General features: G+C 48.3%; 1 protein-coding gene across 3 annotated transcripts in view; it reads left to right on the top strand.

Annotated features, from left to right (window-relative positions):
* The first annotated feature begins 309 nt into the window (after positions 1–309).
* The window catches only part of DISP3 (dispatched RND transporter family member 3), a 40,538-nt gene continuing 25,635 nt past the window's right edge, over positions 310–15,212 (top strand). For 2 of the 3 annotated variants that reach the window (XM_063417390.1, XM_063417391.1), the window contains exon 1: positions 311–1,178. The gene's annotated coding sequence lies outside the window, so the exon portion shown is untranslated. Of the gene's footprint in view, positions 1,179–15,212 lie in introns of all 3 variants that reach the window. The other variant, XM_063417389.1, reaches the window with a different exon arrangement.

A 15,212-nucleotide genomic window follows, 5' to 3' on the forward strand; every position in this document is an offset into this window, starting at 1 on the left:
CTTAAAGAGCAATTAAAGGAAGCTGATGCTGTGGATTCTATCTTTATCAACACTTTGTAAGGTTACTGGTGAGAAAGAGGGAAAAATATTGTCCCCAAGCAAAGTTGTTCCCAAGCCAGCCTGCCATCAGTCACACGGGCACGACCAACCATCCCCTGCAAACGGCAGCCTGTGAACCACGGGCCCCCTCTGCGGGCGGGCACGGCGGGCCCGGGTGGTCCCCGAGGGGACACGGGCACCGCAGCAGCTCCGCTCGGGCACCGCAGCAGCTCCGCTCGGGCACCGCAGCAGCTCCGCACGGGCACCGCAGCAGCCCCGCTCGGGCACCGCAGCTCCTCTCCTCTGCGGCCGCTGCCTTGCCTGCCCTCTCCGCTGAGGAGCAGCGCGGGGCGGGCTCTCACCGGGGGCCGTTCCTTAGCGCCGTGTCCGCCCTGCCCTGCCCTGCCCTGCCCGGCGGTACCGGGCCCTGCGGTGTCGGTGCCTTCCTTCCCACGGGGGCGGGGGCTGCGCACGGGGCACGCTTTATATCCGCGGTTTATATCTGCGGTTTATATCTGCGGTTTATATCCGCGGTTTATTGCGCGGCCACAGCGCCGCCCGCAGCCCGGCGGGGCGGCGACAGCCCCGGAGCCCCGCACCGCTCTGCACCGCACCGCTCTGCACCGCACCATTCTGCATCGCATCACCCCGCTCCGCATCGCATCGCACCGCTCCGCTCCGCTCTTCTCCGCACCGTATCACCTCGCATCACCTCGCACCGCTCCGCACCATTCTGCACCGCTCCGCATCACCCCGCTCCGCTCTGCACGGCTCTGCTCTGCTCTCCGCTCCGCTCCGCTCCGCATCACCCCGCTCCGCCCCGCTCCGCCCCGCTCCGCTCCGCTCTGCTCTGCTCTCCGCTCCGCATCACCCCGCTCCGCTCTGCTCTGTTCTCCGCTCCGCATCGCCCCGCTCCGCTCCGCTCGGTGCCGCCCCGGGCGCCGCCGCTCTCCCGCCCGCCCTCCCGCCCGCAGCGGCCGCGGCTCTCGGCGGAGCGGCAGCGAAAGCGGCGGCGGGGCCGTGTCGGGGCTGCGGGGCCGGCACCGCCGCTCGCCGCCGCAGCCAGCCCGGTACGGCGGGAGCCGGCGCTGCCCGGCATCGCTGCGAGCCCGCGGCCGCTGCCGCCCGGCGCGGCGGAGGTGAGTGATGCGCGCCGCGGCCCCGGGGCTCTGAGCGCCGCTGTCTGCCGGGATGGCACCGCCGCCGGCCCTCAGCGCTCGGCTCTGCCCGGGGTGGGGGTGTCAGTCGGGCTCCTGGGTCCCGCAGCACTTAGAGACAGCAGCGCTTGCAATCGTGCTTTTTTGCTGCCTTTTTAAAAATTTTATTATTATCTTTTTCCCTTCCTTTACCCCTTTCCCTTTTTTCTTTCCCCCTGGGAATGCAGCAGCTAAATCCCTCAGCTGTGTTTAGCCAACTCTCCCTGGAAGCTCTGGGTAGTTCATGAATATGCACAGGGAGATCGTTTCCCGGGAGGCCGCCTCTATAATGAGCTGATTGAGCTGCGCCTGCAGCGGGGCTCCTCTCCTGGGGGAAAAGTTGGGTGCCAGCACTGAGGAGCTTTGTGTCCCTGGCTGCACGGAGGCTTGGCTGCTCTCCCTGAGGAGGAGCAGCCAGTGAGGTATTGGCCGTACTCTGGTGCTTGCAGGTGCAGCCAGGCAGGATCCTCATCTGCTGTGTATCCAAAAGATCTAAAGAGCACCATGTAACCAGTACATGTAAGGTAACCTTCTGTTTTGTACCAGCTCGTGTAGAAATGGACTTTTCCTGTCTAAAAACACCGCACCACTTAATAAGGACATTTCATTGCTTAGCAACAGTCCCAACTCAGCTCGGTCCTTATGGCTCTTGCCATTCAGGTGGTGCCAGTAAAACAGCAGCCACTGTCCTGGGGGAAAGGAATTATTTTGTTTTCTCCTTGGTGATGTGATGACCCAGCCGAAAGAGCAGGGCTGGTTTCTGCTGCCCGAGCATTTAAGAGCACTTGAGACACTGGGAGCTGCGTGTGACTGGAAAACTCCAGGCTGGACAGAGTAAGGTAGAAGTCCCTCAGGCATGTGTGGGACCTTGCAGCTGCCTTGCTGCTGCGTCCTGTGTGGCAGCATGCTGGTTAACAACCTTCGCTTATGCAATTATTAGAACAGTGTTTTGACAGCTGTGCAGAGTCTGCTAGTGTTTAATGTAACACACAAACAAATAAGTTCCTTTAAAACAAGGCTGGTGCCTGCCCTCGTCTGCTGTGACAAGACAGGCTGGTGAAGTGGGGTGAGGACTTGTGCTTTGGAAGAGCAATTGAAATGACAAATAAACACACAGACTTTTTGCTCACAAAGCCACATCCTGATACACATAAAATCTGCTGCCCTAGAAACTCAGGCATTTAAAAACAATTTCCCCATGAAAATTTGTGTAAGCTTTTGAAAATAGCTGTCTGTTCTCATCAGAACAACTTTGCTTGGGGACAATATTTTTCCCTCTTTCTCACCAGTAACCTTATAAAGTGTTGATAAAGATAGAATCCACAGCATCAGCTTCCTTTAATTGCTCTTTTAGACTGTGTATCTAGATGGAAATCTAGCAACACAACAACTATATTGAAAGGAGATGCTTCAATAGCTACACTTCTTTTATCACCCTGGATGCATCTTTAGAGGTTAGACTCATCAAGTGAGTCTCTTTATCCCTTGGAGCCTTAGAGCTTGATTCCCTAAGCCTGGAATAAACCAGAACTGAGCTAGTGAAAAAGACAACAAAGATGGGATGGAAATGCTCAAAATGATAAAAGATCCATTCCTCCTTTCTTCCTGCTGCCCCTGTGAATACCTGCAGTATTCCCATGGGGAAGATACTCCTCTACAGAGAGAGGATGCTTGTCTGATAGGAAAATGATTCAAGGGGAAGCTGCCCATGAGCATTTGTCCCTTTCACCTAAAGGGGAAAGCTAAAGAACCAATGGCCCAGAGCAGTGTGTGACAGTGAAATGTGTGAGAGCTGCACTGGCATGTGGGAAGAAGCATCAGCATCATCCCATCTCCAGCTGCCCATGGTGCTGACGAGTGTGATTCAGTTTCTGCAATGTACAGGGCAAATTCACTCTCAGGGACAGGAAAAAACCCTGAACCACAACCCCAAACACAAGCTGAACTCACTGATATTCTGTCCAGATTTCCCTCCCTGGCTGTAGTGCAGTGTTTTTAGCTATGTTGACAAACACCCTTGTTGTGCATAGTGTCCTCACTATAGAATTGGGCACTTAGAGGGAGTCAAGGTGGCAATATCTGACTGGCTCTGTGTAATTTGGGGCCACATAAATGAGGGATTTCACACTGATGACATTGCTGTTAGTTTTCAGATGTTTGGGGGAAATGTGTTTGCTAGGTGCTAAAAATTCTCTCAGTACCTAGCGTGTCCTTGGCTGTGCCTCCCAAGATCTGTATTTTTTCAGCATCAATGAATTAAACATTGCAAATGCCTTTGTCACACCAACAGAAGAAGCAGTTAAGTTACAGGAGAACTCTGACCCCTTCTGTATCTGTCATTTCTGAACTGCAAATGAAGTGTTGTTAACAAGCTGTATTTTGCAGGAGTTTGTGGGGTGGCTGTGATGTGTGTGTAATCAAATCACATGAGACTGACAGGATGGGTGCATTCTGGTTTGGCACAGGGAGAGGGTTTAACAGGGCACACCCTGTTAACATTTTACACCTAAAAAAGCCCCAGCACATCTGTGATCCTCTTGTGAAGCCAGTGCTCTGAGATCAGTGCTGCTTATACCAAGACTTGCCTTTGGGTATGAGTGCTTATAAATAAGCATGAGTGAAACTGGAGTGGGATAGAAGTTCATGCCCTGGTGCCTATGGAAGATCTGGATAAACTGTGATTTTTATTTCTGAAGTTTGAACAGGTCCTTCTGTGAGTGCCAGGGTCTCTGGGTGCTGTGGTCTCTGTGCATGCCAACCTGCAGTAAATCCTGGCATGAATCTCCTCAGCACCAAAGTATTTACCATACAATTGTTTAATCCTCTAATCTTATCAAGCACTAACATAAATGAGAATTGAAAGATTAGTTCATTCTAAAAAATCAAACCCTTTTATATTTCTCAGTGTAGTGCAAAATATCTCTTTTTTTACTTACCTGATTGGCTGATTTTTTTTTTAATCCATTCTTTTTTTGGAGGTATCAGACTATAGATTTGGGTTGAGTGGTGAAAGGCACAGGTAATCTCTCCTGTGGTGAGAGTTTATCTGTGGTTTGAACAGCTGGAGGGGATTCCAGGATCAGAGCAAGGAGTGTGGCCTGAGGGCCTGGTTATGAGGAAGAGGAAGGAGTTTCTGCTGAGTGGGAGTGATTCTCACCCCCTCGGTGACAGCAGTCTTGTTGTTATAAATACATATTATAAAGTTGGGTTTCTTCAAATATTAAAATTAATGTTATGTGTAATGTTAAAATAACTCTGCTGTAAGAATATAGCTTTTATGTTTTTGCTTAGACATCATAGTGGAATAACTAATACATAGTTATGTATATATATCTATACATATGCTTGCAATTGAAGTGTTTGCTTGAGATAATACCCAGAAACAGGTGATGAGGACCCTGTTATTAATATATCAATTATCAGAAAGCATAAATCACAGCCCAGACTGGAAGTAACAATAAAACCACAGCCAAGAAACACGGGTGCTCTAAAAAGGCAGGCCCAAGGAGTGGCCATGCTAAACAGTTCCTGGAAGATGGAAATTAGTTTGTAGAAAAGTATGAATATGCATAAGGGTGTATGAATATTCAACAGGCTGATGTAATAAAAAGAAAATTTAAAGATTGTGTCCGAAGATATCAGGGGTGCTCTTGGCTGAATCACAAGCACTCTGCTGCTTTAACCCTTTGCTTTATTCCTATCTCCTATTATCTTTTTATTCAACTTTTTAAATTTTACCAAAATAAGTAATCCTGTTTTTCACACTGTGCACTTTTTCTTGCTTTTGTGCCAGTCAGGAAAAGCAGATGATGTCCTTTGCCTTCCTCCTCTCCACACACCTTGCCGTTTCTCTCTTTTTAGAGGCGTGTGTGAAAATTCTCCTTCTGTGAATGTGTGGCCAGGGGCCCGGGAATGGATTTTCAGACCTCGTGATGAAGTTGAGCAATGAAATATTAGTTCCTAGAACTCACTTAATCTCCCCCCGCGATTCCGCAGAACAGGCTGTCTCTTTAAATGATTGATTTCACACAGATCTACCTGAGTTTATTCATCTTGCTGTAGCTTTGCCAGGGGGAATTTTCTCTCGGGTCTGTCCCTACCTTTGCGAAGGGCTGGATCCTCTCCTCTTTGAGAGCAGCACCTCAATAACAGTGAGGCTGTTAAAGAGAAAGGCTGTGATGACTCAGACTAATGCAAGTCAATTTAAAGGACAGATTAAGCGCAGTGTGAGTATGGATTGCAGCGTCTGGCCCGTAATGAATAATTCAGGTTATGGAGGAGACAGTGGAAGAGTTAAGTGCTTAATCCAGCTCTAGGTGAAGTCAGCAAAAGGCTTTTCCATTGACCCCCGTCCAGGATAGTTTCAGCAAAGCTTAACTGTGTGTGTTTGTAAATTGTCTCTCTGATAGCAGCGTGCTCCAGGCTGAGCTACAGCTGAATGTTATTTATGACTCTCCTGCCTGTTGTGCTGTCATCAACCATCCTCTGCAGCACCTTAGGGAGGCTTCCCGAGGTCTGAGCACGGCTCTTGAGTCACCTTTTAGAATATTAACAACCAGAAAATATTAACAACCGGAGTGCCACGCCATTAGCAGAAGAAAACACAGACACAAAAAGGTTGGCAAAGCAAGCATCAAAGGTTTAATTTGGGTTGGTTAGAGCCAAGATCGGTGCCCTCCTGCAGCAAGAACGAGGCAATGCCTGTGGTAGGGATCCCAGCAGGGCTGGACACTCAGCCTCTCACACTCAGGAGCCACTTTGTGCCTGCTGTGCCAGCAGCTGGGTGTGATCCTCCAGCACTTGTGCCAGGGTGTGATCCTCCTTCCCGGGGTGAGCTGAGCCCCCAGGGACTGCAGCTGCCCCTGGAAGAGCTGATGTGGGCATGGCAGAGCAGCTCTGCTGGTGGGAACCGGAGGATGCTCTGCACCTCTTCTTTTCAGAAGTGGGTCTGTAGCTCCTGGGAGTTCTGTCCTTCCAGCTGCTCCAGAGGGATTTACTTTTCCAAAAAGTTCAGCTCAGCACAGCCACTAGCAGTGCTGATTTTTTTTTTTTCATGGAGGCAGCATCATCGACTTGGAGGGGGAGGACATCTCCTCCTTCTGGTTGTAACTCAGTATACACAAATTCCAGTGGAACCTGTGCATTTGTTCTGAGCCTGCAGGTTCTGCAGTGCCACAGGCTTTGCTCTCCCGTGGGGAGACAAGTACACCCACCACAGAGCAGGGCACCCCAGACAGAGGCTGTCTCCTGCACTGGAATCAGGGCTCCACAGACCCCTCACCCTTTTTTCCTGTTTTTGAGTTCTCTCTGCTTGCTGGGAGAGTGGTTTGGGGGACAAGGCTGGGATACTTTCCCTGCCATCTGCCTTAAAGGCAGCAGGCTTGAAAGTTGGCACGGTTACTTCCTGATCTTTGCCAAGCTCTGTTAATACAGAACAGCTTCTCCTGAATAGAAGGCAGTTCATGTTTCATAAATAGTGGAGAGAAAGGGGGGAGGCCAGTGTGTTTAAAGGGGCTGAAACTCACTCTGGCAGTCATCTGATTCTTGAACTGCTGCTGGCCTTGACTCTCTGCTGCTTTATGGGGGCAGATTTAGGGGTGAACATCATTTTTCTGCCTGGACTTGAAGGTGTGAATGCTTTTGGGGCCTGGTTCTGCAGCTGCATCTCACTTTGTCATGTCAGGGAAGTTACTTTGGGTTTGTTACTGGAAATGTTAACTGGGATCCACCTGCCAAGCTAACTCTATGAATAAACTTATTTGGACTTCAGGGCATCCTGTCTGATGCTGCCACAGACTTTCTTCCCATCTTACTTTTGTATAGCAGAAATCCCTTTGACTTGAACAAAGAGGAGTGTTCTGGGAGATCTCTGGTTTCACTCTGAGCTCACTGGGCTGATGTTGGGCTAGCAAGTCACAGGGTCACTGTTTGTCACTGCTAAATGGAGCTGTAGGTACCACTGCTGCTCCAACTAAAGCTGGATGATGTTAGGTCTGTGTTTAGCTTCTGGGGAAGTCAGCAAAAGGAATAGATTAATTCCAGCAGAGGTGTGGAACCTCGTTTAATTCATTTATGAACTTGCATGTAATCCCGCCTATTTCCCTAGAGGAGTAAGGAATTGGATTTGATAGGTGTTTGCAAAGGGTTTATGCAGTCTCTGCTATATGATGCACAGGGGGATGTTGACTTGTTTCTTGGCTCTGTGTTACACCCTGGAGCTGGGAATGAGCTGCTTTTCAGCTGTATTAAAATCTTGGGAGACAATTTGGAAAAAACCCCCACAAAACAACAGCTAACCCTTCTACTGCTTGGGGTACTGCTGCACATGCACTTGATTCCCTGAATGCAACAAATTCTCTCTTTGTTTCTCCTTTTAACAAGGGAAATGAATTACTGGGGAAGATGGGGCTGCAGACTCAGGATTGAACTAGAGCCCAACAGGGAGTTTTAAACATGTTTGAGAAATGCCCAAAGCAACCCTGACTCCTGCTTACAAATCAAACCTGGCCAGATCCTGTCTTCATATTTCCACTGTTTTCCCTCTACCTCCCACCTTGCACACCCTCCCACTTGCTCTCAGCTAAAACTCAGGCACCAGGTTTAATCTCCAAGCCAATTTTTATAGCTGAGTTGAAATGAGGAGGTGGACAGGCCCACAGGAGCATGAAAGTGGCTCAGTAACACAATGGGCTCCAGTTAAACTGGGAGTCTGGACAATAGAGACATCAGCTTATTTTAAAGCTAAATTTATTTTGCCTGAAAGCTCAGACTAGCTCCTGGAGCATGCTGAAAGCTGCTCCTTCTGGTGCTTCCTGCAATTTCCAACCTCTGGGCATTGCAGGCTGGGTTTCTTCAGGACTCACAGAGCACCTGCCAGTGCCCTGGACTTGCCATCCTGAGTGTCCAGCCTCTGGATGTGTTTCTCAGTGAATATCTCACAACCTGATGGATATGCTGCAAGCCATTTCTTTCCACATACAAACTGAATTTTACATCCAATGCCATCCCTTGTCTTTCTCCCCATCCTAACCCTTGCATCTCAGCTCTGTCCCTTCACACAGGGCTCAGAAAAGGGGAACAAGGGGGCAGCTGAGCTGTGGTCTGTGGTGGCCTTTGCTCCATTTCATGCTTGTCTCTGGTGTCAATGCATTTGTGCACAGAGCGTGGCAGAAAAGCTGCAGCAGCATTGTAGGGAGCCATAAAACACCAGTGTACACCAACTGGAAACAAGATGTATCAGCAGGTAAATGTCTCATCCCCTGTGGCAAAGCAGCAAAGCTTAATTCCTGTAAATCTGTCTGGAACCAATTCCTTGGTGCAAGTTTCCTCACATTAATTGCAGAGTTCATAGCATGGGTTTGTGTGTAAGTGGCACAGGAGAGCATCTGGCCTTGTTTAGATTCCAATAACAGAGAGCTCTACTGTAAGTAGCAGACAAATAAGATTTTGATGGCATTTCCTTTACAGACCTCTTGCAGTCTCTTGAATTTCTGACGTGTTATAGGGGAGATAATTCCTTCTGGATCCAAATCTTGGTCTATATGCAGCTAAATTCATTCCTGCATGTACACCAACCTGCCTACACACTCATTTATTTGGTTATGTTGCAGATCCTGGTATTGTTTGCATTTCCATTTCTTTGGCTGATTTGGGAAGTGCCTGCAGTGACTTTTGTCTTGTGCTCAGTCAACAGCCTGGTTTCCAAAAGGCCAGACTGTTCCACATCCACACAGGGCTGCAGAGCCAGTCCCTTTGAAAATCAATTTACAAATGTCTTTGCAAAAATAGCCTGTGTTTCCTTGTGAAGGGGAATCCCAGGAGTCTTTTGAACAAGGCACATTGTGAAAGGATGGAAGTCTCAAACTCCAAAACAAGAGCAATTCAGAGCAGATGATGTGCTTTGCCTCAGGAAACCTGGAAAAACTAACAGCAGAGCCACAAATATCTCTTTCATTTTTGTGTTTTAACTGCAGGACTTGGTCCTTAGAGATAGCACAAGTAGCATCTCAGCCTTTGAACATCTGTCTGAAAGTGTGGGGTGCAGTAAGGAACTGGGAACAATTGGCTGAAATGCTTTGATCCTTCCAGGTGGCAGTTCTTGCCCCATTGGGCTGGCTGCTTGCCACTCACCAGCACCTCCTGTGAACCTCTGCATCTTTGGTGGGAGAAGGGGAATAAGGACAATGCTGATGTTTGCCTCTTTCTGAACTGCTCCAGCTCACAGACCTCCAGGTCTGTGCTGGAAGGGAGGAGAAGGAGAAGGAGAAGGAGAAGGAGAAGGAGAAGGAGAAGGAGAAGGAGAAGGAGAAGGAGAAGGAGAAGGAGAAGGAGAAGGAGAAGGAGAAGGAGAAGGAGAAGGAGAAGGAGAAGGAGAAGGAGAAGGAGAAGGAGAAGGAGAAGGAGAAGGAGAAGGAGAAGGAGAAGGAGAAGGAGAAGGAGAAGGAGAAGGAGAAGGAGAAGGAGAAGGAGAAGGAGAAGGAGAAGGAGAAGGAGAAGGAGGGACATTTCTGCTGTGTCAGCTCGGTTCTGGTGGCCTAAATCTGTATCCTGGAGACCTGGCTTCACTGGCAGCCTCTGGGAGCTGTTGCAGGCATTTCCCTCCCTTGCACAGTAACTAATGGGAACCAGTTCATGGTGTCTCTTGTTTGTATTAGGAAGCACCCTGGACTTTCTCTGAGATGAATGTGTCATTAAAGCCTGTTTGCTTATTCTGAGACCCTGCCCCCTCCTCTGCTAATGGCCCATGCTCAGTGAGCTGGAGTAATATTTAATGTGAGTTTCTGCATGGCTGGTGCAGCTGGCAGTGAGCTTTAGCTCATTGTACTGGCAGGGGATCTGCCCACCTGCTGCTCAGGCACTGAGGCAGCTTGTCCTGTCTCCACATCTTCCCCTCAAGAAGTTTTCCTTCTGCTCTGAAAACCCTTGTGCTTGGCCAGGTCCTGCTCTGGAGCAGTGAGCCGTGTGGCACTAGAGACTCTTCAGCCTCTGGATATTGCACATCTGCTTCCAGATTGCTCACTGATTCCTGGAAGATGAAATAGCAGTGCTGATTAATCTAATTCCACAGGCACTGTGGTTTTTTGGGAGGAGAGCAGGTAGCTGCATCTGTTTGGGAGAGAGAGAGAAGTGTTGGAGGTAAGAAAGACACCAGCTCAGGTCCCAATTTCAGGCTGCTGAAATCCAGACAGCTGTGAGTCCCTCCTGATCCAGTGCTAAGTTTTCCATGGGTCCCTATAAAGCAAGATTTGCTGCAGTTATTCTCACTCAGTTGTAGTGACTGCCAGAATGAATTTCCCCCAGAATTCACCCTCACATTCTGAGAAATAGGAGGCTCTGTCTGTGCCACAGATGAGCTCAGCTCAGTGCATGGAGCTGGAATAGTGCCTGAGTATTTCAGTATTCCTGCTGCTCCCTCATTTGGGAGAGAGCTACAGATCCCCCAGTCCTCTCATGCTGGTGTGTGGAAAGCCCTGCTGAAAAAGTGAATGTGACTGAAATACCATGGGGGCTGTATCCTCACCACAGACTGCAGCCTTACAGCCTTCCTCTTCCAAATCTGGCATTTTCTGATGTCAGTAAATTGTAGCAGTGAAAAAAAGACCTCTAGATCCATTGGATCTAAATGGGCAGCACCCGGAGTGAGACACTGTGACCTGCATGACTGGACACTGCAGATGGGGCTTTGTGCCTGTTCCTCCTCTCTCTGGAAGGTCAGAGCACAAAGAGCAGAGCTGGCTAAGTACTCTCTTCAAGTGCAGCACTTGTAACATTTTCTTTTAAACTCATTGTACTTTTTAAAGTTGGAGTGGCAAGGACTGGAGCTGAAACAGGTTGGCAAGCAGCACAGGTTGGAATTCCTGCCTTATCTCTCATATTTCTGCCCACAGAACCACAACCAGCAAAGCCTCCTCTGCTGCTTGAGCTGCTGAGAGAAACAGCTCAGAGGGAGGGTGAGGAAGAAGTTCTCCTCCTCCTCCTCAGTGATGAACTAGCAGCTTAGGTGAATAATGTGGAGAAGAATCTTTTAGGGGAGGGTGTTTTGATCAGATCAGAAGCAGTGTGCACACCAGCAGGGTATGGCTGGAGAACTGCACGTGGATGAGGCTGCACAGCCAGCCCCTGTCTGTGTCCTTCCTCCCCCTGCAGGAGAGGTCTCAGAGACTGCACAGGAATCCTCCAGTCCTGGTGGTTAATGTGAACTGGGGAGGCTGAGCACAGGGTGGAATAATTAATGACTGGTAGGCACTGCCAGCAGGATGTGGGTCTCCTTTTCAGGGTGGCAGTGATGTGTAAAGCTGGAGTGTACCTGTAAAACAGCAGCACACAAGCTTTGGGGTTGGTAGTTTATTCCATTGGCTTGGAAATTGATGATTCCCTTCTGTGTCTGACATTCGTTCCTGGAGTTATATTTTGTGGGATAATAATCAAGGCCCTGGTTTGTGGCAGCCATCTATATTTAATGATCCATAAAGGCTTTGCTGTGAGCACAGGTGCTTAGGGGTAGGCTCTGGAGTGTGAGCATCCACACACCTTTGACAAGCTTGTTCCTTTGGGCCCTGGCAGCTGGGATCCAGGGTGCTCTGAGCCAGAAGCAGCACCTGGCTGGGCTTCAGCCAAAATCTAAGTTATTTTTGTAGGTTAGGTAAGTCATGTCTGAAGCATATCAGAGCCTCAGCTTGCTTGGTACCTGTTTGCAGAAACCTGGAAGTGCCACAAGCCTGAGTGACAGCAGAGCTTATCATCAGCACCAGCAAGGAACTGGAGTAGTAAACATGGCACAAGGCTGCGAGGCATGTTCTGTGAGATTGTAACCAAGACGCTGCTTCTGACACCTACAATCATTAGTTACAATAACCAGAAGCAAATTATTTTATCAGGAAATTAACTCTCTTTGGCAGTGACAAGCGTGTTAGCAAAGTGCTCATGCAGGTATACCTCTGCAGCAATCCCAGGATGTCAGGGCACTAAATGTGCAGGGTTTGATGTCAGCAAATCTTGCCTTTGGAAAGTGCCAGTTCCTGTACTCTAAAGCATGTGTTTTGAGGCAATTTATACTCTTTTAATAGTGTATATGGTGTGAATTTGGCTCTCATAGTGGAGGTTGGATACCCCTCACCAGCATAAAGGTTATGTTGCCCAGTGATGGTTGTGTTTGATGATACAGCTCAAATTATACTTGCAGAGTTTGTGGTTTGTTGCACACAGCCCCCGTTTTTGCCCTCAAAAAGATTTTGGAAATCTTGTGTGTCAAACTAGGCACCCAAAATAAATGTCTACTTCTTCCTTCATCTCCTGAGCTCCAGCATCTGTCAGATGCAGACTATACCACCCCCTCCTTCTCCGAGATGCTGCCAGAAGATTCAGCTCAGCCCTGTTTGTTCAGCCCTCAGACTCTGTCGTGACAGGCAGTGTTAAAAAGCTCACGAGGAAATTAATAATTCTGCCTGTGAGCCAGGCATGAGCGGCGTGCAGGAAATGAGGCATGAGACCACAGGCTGAATGATGAGCAGGAACAGGGTGGTGAATAACTGCTGGGTTTGGGGAGCATCATCCATCACATGCCCTGGTGGAAGCCAGAGTCCTTGCCTTGGACACTGAGCTTGGAAGCAAAACTCCACTGCAGAGCATTTACAAAAGAGAGGCAAATTAAGGATGCAGTGCTGGCCTTGAATTTCCTGACTGGTGAGTGCTTGACTTTGCAGCTAATCTTTTCCACACTGTTTTTGGCATGCAATTATGAGTAGATCTAATCAGTGTTTGTCAGAGCCTGGAATAGCAGGCAGATGCATGCAGAAGATCCTCCTGGACACAGTAGGCTGAGAGTGCTCCAAGCATCCTTTGTCCCATCTGAAAGCTGGTCCAGAGGTGGTAGAATCATTTAGGTTGGAAAAGATCAGTGAACCTCATCACTTAAGATCATTGATCCTTCTGTTTCCTGCTCCTCTTATCTTAGCCAGGGTGTAAAAGTTGCTGTAAGGTGGAAGAGGGGTAGAACAGTCAGCAGTGGAAGGGAACACCTCAGTAAAAGATGAGGGCCATGTGCCCTTGCTTGATTTCATAAAGCCTGAGATCAGATTATCCTCTTTCCTATATACAGCCCTGCCTATTGTCTTGCTTTTTGTGGGCAAGTGGAATTACAGACTGTAGAGCTTTTATATATATATATATATATATATATATTTAAATAATTTTGTTGAACTTTTTTCCCAGCAAACACATATTTGTATAATTACACTGTAATTCCAACAGCTCTGTGCTGCTGGAGCATTCTGATATCATTCTGATCTGCAAAGTGCCTGGGGTCTGGCGATGTTTTTCTGCATCCTACTAAAGGATTTAAAGCAAGAGGAAAGGGAAGTGCAAAGCACACAGAAAGAAAATAGATTAAAGCCTTGTTGTTGTGTTGTGCTTGCAACTGGGAAAGTGAACCTGCTTAACTATTAATGATGGAGCCAGCTCAGCCAGCAGATCAAACCAGAGCTTTTGAGCAGCATGTGCATCTCTGGGCTTGTGTCCCCCTGGAACAGGCTCTGTCTGTGCAAGTTCTGGTCTGTGGCTGAATTAAGTCAATGTTTTGAGAAGGAGATTCAGGGTCAGGTGCCCACTCCCTGCTTTACTTTGCCAGGACTGCAAGACTTAGGAAAGTCAGATCTCCAGTTAGAGAAAAGTCATATCTAATCCTCCCTATTTTGGTTAACAATTCATGAAAGGCAGTCTACACTGGGAAAGGGAGTCCATGCACTCCGTGATAGCTGATAAGGGAGAAGGGGGCCTGAGAAAGCCCTTCTTGGTTGTGTTTTAAAATGAGACTTCTGGATTAGTCTTGGTGATTCAAGTGTAGAGCAGGACTGTGGTGCTGTGTCCTGGTGCTCCTGTGGAGCTCTCCTTTAGTGTGGCACTTTAATGATGCCCTCCAGTTGTTCTGCATGGCCAGAGCTGTGTGCAGCTCTGTGGCTTTTGGCAGGACCTGGGTGCTCTTAGGATGATTTGGAAGCACAAAGGCTATTTCTCTTACAGGAACTTCATGTAGCTATCCAAGGGGCCTAAAGCTGCTTTTGGCAGAAACTCCAGGAGATTTCAGGAATACAAATAGGAATACCAACCTGCTAGCTCTGCTCTGAAAGCTCTGCCCATGAGAGAAACCAGTGTGAAGTTTGATTATTTTATCAATGAGAATCTCCTATATTAGAGAAATTGTCTTTCCCTCCCTTCTAGTCTTGAGCTTTCTTTCCTTTTTTCTTTCCAGCTTGCTGTTGCACAAGGCTTCCTTTTTCCTGTGGGAAGGAACAACGGGGTAATTGAAATGGAACACTAGTGAGGATTTTTTAATGTGAAAGTCAGCATTAATTAGTCAGGTCGGGTGTAATTAGCTTCCTCATCTGTCACTGCTTCTCTCCAACTTGCCAATGACTTTCTTCTATGCTAGATGTCACTGAAAAAGAACTGTCTTGTGGGAGTTGCATGGGTGTTTTTCCTGGCTGAGGTGCAAGTGAGTGAAAATCCCTGTGGGGCTGTTGGGGCTTGAGCTGGATCCCGCCTGCAGGAAGCCTATTTGCTTTGGAAATAGCAGAGGGAAGCCCAAGAAATCGAAATGCCTACCCAAACCAGCTAAATCAGTGCCTCTTCTCTAAAGAAACTCACCCAGGGCTCCGAGGAGTGCTCCAATCCTCTGCCTCTTTCAACCTGGTGCAGGCTAAGCTTGCACAGAAGTGAGGCAGAGCGTTAATGAAGGCTGTAGGATTAAGTTCTCTGTGTATATCCTGGAGCTGAAAAAGTAATTGGGCCGTGATTCAGTGCTGGGAGTCTCTGGATAGTATGAGAAGTGATGGAAGGAAAACAGACCAACCCCCAAGAAAAATCCAAACAGATAAAAAGCATCTCAATCCCCTTCTGGATGATTTGAGGGTTTATCTCGCCTGCCAATTCCATTTGCCATGTTCTGGGTTGGATAAGTTTTCATCCTGACACAGGCAGACT

The sequence above is a fragment of the Prinia subflava genome, chromosome 21 (genome assembly GCF_021018805.1).
Source record: "Prinia subflava isolate CZ2003 ecotype Zambia chromosome 21, Cam_Psub_1.2, whole genome shotgun sequence".
In the NCBI taxonomy this organism is placed as follows: Eukaryota; Metazoa; Chordata; class Aves; order Passeriformes; family Cisticolidae; genus Prinia; species Prinia subflava.